The 3,548-nt window shown below is 39.1% G+C and overlaps 1 pseudogene; it reads left to right on the top strand.

The window, feature by feature from the left end:
* The first annotated feature begins 2,222 nt into the window (after positions 1 to 2,222).
* Positions 2,223 to 3,047, top strand: LOC110928313 (annotated as a pseudogene).
* Positions 3,048 to 3,548: the final 501 nt, after the last annotated feature.

A 3,548-nucleotide genomic window follows, 5' to 3' on the forward strand; every position in this document is an offset into this window, starting at 1 on the left:
TTAACCAACGTGAAGGGATTGACTTTGAGGAAACTTTCTCCCATGTTGTCAAAATGGTTACTGTTCGGTGTGTTGTTAGTCTATCTGTTCAAAACAACTGGCCCCTATATCAACTAGACGTTAATAATGCTTTTCTGTATGGGAATCTTAAGGAAGATGTCTATATGACTCTTCCTGATGGGTTAAATATTAATCAACAAAATAAAGTTTGTAATTTAAACAAATCCTTATACGGGTTAAAACAATCCCCACGCATGTGGAATGAGCGGCTTGTTCAAACATTAATCAGAATTGGGTTTATACAATCTAAATGTGACCACTCCATGTTTATTAAGTCCGAAAAAACTGTCCTTATTGTTCTATTGGTTTATGTTGATGATATCGTGTTAACAGGGAACTGTGAACAGGAGATAACCAAAATATAAATCTCTTGAAAAATGAATTCTTAATCAAAGATTTAGGTTTACTAAAATACTTTCTTGGGATAGAAGTAATCAAATCAAGTAATGGAGTATGTCTCTCCCAAAGAAAGTATTGTATGGATTTGTTAAACGAGTATGGGATGAGTGGAAGTAAGCCCAATAGCTGTCCCATTGATCAAAATCATGTTTTGACCAATCTGACCCTAAATAACCCAAAACCTGTTGATGTCACACAGTATCAAAAACTGATAGGTAAACTTATTTACCTATCACACAGTAGACCTGATATTGCTTATTTTGTTCACTATTTGTCACAATTTATGCATAAGCCTACTGAGGCTCATACTCAAATTGCGTTCAAAGTTTTAAGGTACCTAAAAGGTGCACCTGGGAATGGGATCATGTTTTCAAAAGGCAACACCTTTCAGTTAACTGCCTTTGCAGATTCTGACTGGGCTAAGTGTGTGGACAGTCGTAGGTCTGTCACTGGTTTCTGCATATTCCTTGGTGGATCCTTGGTTTCATGGAAGAGCAAAAAACAAAGTGTTGTTTATCGGTCATCTGCTGAGGCCGAATACAGGTCAATGTGCAGTGCCACGTGTGAAGTTTTGTGGCTTCTGAATATCTTAAGAGAACTTCATGTTGATTTAAATATTCCGGTTGTGTTGAAGTGCGATAACGCTGCAGCACTGTCTATTGCTGCCAACCCTGTCTTTCACGACAGAACAAAGCATTTCAAAGTTGATTTATTCTTCCTAAGGGAGAAAATTGCATCTGGTCTCATCAAAACTCAAGGCGTCAAGACCGAATATCAGCTCGCTGACATATTTACCAAAGGCTTACTCCCGAAAAACCATGTTGAAATGTGTAAGTCATTAGGGTTCTGTAATCTATTTGCACATTTAAACTGTGGGGGGGGGGGGTTAAAATACTAATATATTTCAGTATAAATGTGCCTGGTTTTATTCATTTTCTCATGCTTTTATATTTTATTCTTTCTCATTTGTTTTCTTTGTTTCATTGTGAGGTTTGGTGTTTTTGGGCTCATCTCCTGTCTCGGACCTTGCCTTGCAACTGGGCTCCTTCTCTTGGGCTTGTAGCCGTTTTATGACAGCTATGTATTAGCTGGTGTTTAGGGCTTAGTACCCATATATTGGGCAGAAGATTCGAGAAGCATTATCATTCGAGCATTTCATCTTCTCTTGCTCATCATTCACTTGTCTCTGCTGAGTTACCCTATCCTCACAAGTTCATTCGTGAGTCTAGGGTTGTTTACCTTCTCTTGTTTTAGATCATCCGGCTGGAGATCTTTGTTCTTTGTTTTGATTGTTAATCTGTGATGACAGATTCATCTTGTCTTTGTATTTGATTCATCATAATAAAAGTGTTTGATTATTAAGTTCTGACAATATAAACTGAACATGTTTCTAACTCATTCACTATTTAAGTCAATTAATTTAAAAGAAAAAAACATTTTTACAGATTTTATAAAAATGAAACAATAACATCAGCCATCACCATCAACATCAAGGCAACTTGCTAGAGGAACAATATTAAACTTAGCTATCATTATTTATTTAATAACTATATGTGAATAAATTCTATGAATCGTTAAGATGACATAAAACAATGACATCATCCGTAACCAACAAGCAACTTGCAACACAAATTCACGTGGCTAAAACCCAATACAATATTAATCCCCTTCCAAGAAACATCTGTATTCTCATATCAAACAAAAATGGAAACATCTAATTAATTTACAACTTTCTATTTTATACTTGTTCCAAACAATTATCTTGCTCAGGTGCACGAACCTTAACAACTATTTAAATCTTTTCGTTCTTCAACTGTAAATCGTCTCACCTTTTCTTTAAAACACACACAAATATAACATACTTTCGTTACCTATTATTGCTAAAACATGATGCCAAACAACGGGTTCGACTCCGAATTCGCTCTTCTCGAATCTATTCGCCATCATTTGCTAGACGATTCAGCGATAAACTCGAGTGATAGTTTCCCGACTATGCACTGTGGAAGCAATAACAAGTTTCCTTACTTGTCGGACGCTTGGGGTGAATTGCCCTTTAAACAGAATGATTCTGATGACATGCTCATCGCTCGGTTTCTTCACGAAACGTTGGAATTCGAGTGTCTGTCGATGAATACATTGGAAAATTACACCACTATTGTTAAATCCGAGCCGGAGATATTTGTGAGTTCGCCGGAAATTTCGAGTTTTCAAGCAGAATTGCCGGCTGGAACCGAAAGGGGGAAACATTACAGAGGCGTGAGGCGGCGACCGTGGGGTAAGTTCGCGGCGGAGATTCGTGATCCGGCGAAGAACGGTGCCAGATTGTGGCTGGGGACGTTTGAGACAGCGGAGGATGCGGCGTTGGCGTACGACCGGGCTGCGTATAGGATGCGTGGTTCTCGCGCTTTGCTGAATTTTCCGCTGAGGGTTAATTCGGGCGAGCCGGGGCCAGTTCCGATAACCTCGAAAAGGAGGAGAACGTCGCCGACAAGTTCTTTGGAGGATCGATCGCCGAAGAGGAGAATAAAGGTAGAAGCAGAGTCTAGCGTGGAAATGTTGCCAAGTGGCGAATAGTTTACGGTTGGTAGATAGTGAGTGTGACTTATGCATAATGTCATAGTTATAAACTAAAACGACACCAATACATAATTCTTTTTGTTTAATTATAGTCAAGAAAATTTATACCAACTGCAAGTCTTAACACGCTACAAAAAGTTGGCATACAAGTGGTGAATGTCATCACAAGCTTCTTTGATTGAACGTTCCGCGGAATGCGGATCACTGCCTCTTTAATCTTCACTAGTGGTTATCAGAGGAGAAATTAAAAGGACACTCAATAGCGACGTCTAGAAAATCATGTTTCGCAGATTCCTACTCCTCTTAACCTCTACTAACAGCTATCACATAAGAGACCAATGGCATTACGCGGATACACACCCTCCTCTTCCACTGCTAACGGTCGCACGGAGGGGGCCAAAGGGATATTCTAAAATTGACGTCTCGTCCAATATCTTCTCACTATCTCGGCTATAAACACCACACTCCTCATTTAGATTAAATCATTCTACTCTCTCCACTCTCACTCCAAC

The sequence above is a fragment of the Helianthus annuus genome, chromosome 3 (assembly GCF_002127325.2).
Source record: "Helianthus annuus cultivar XRQ/B chromosome 3, HanXRQr2.0-SUNRISE, whole genome shotgun sequence".
In the NCBI taxonomy this organism is placed as follows: Eukaryota; Viridiplantae; Streptophyta; class Magnoliopsida; order Asterales; family Asteraceae; genus Helianthus; species Helianthus annuus.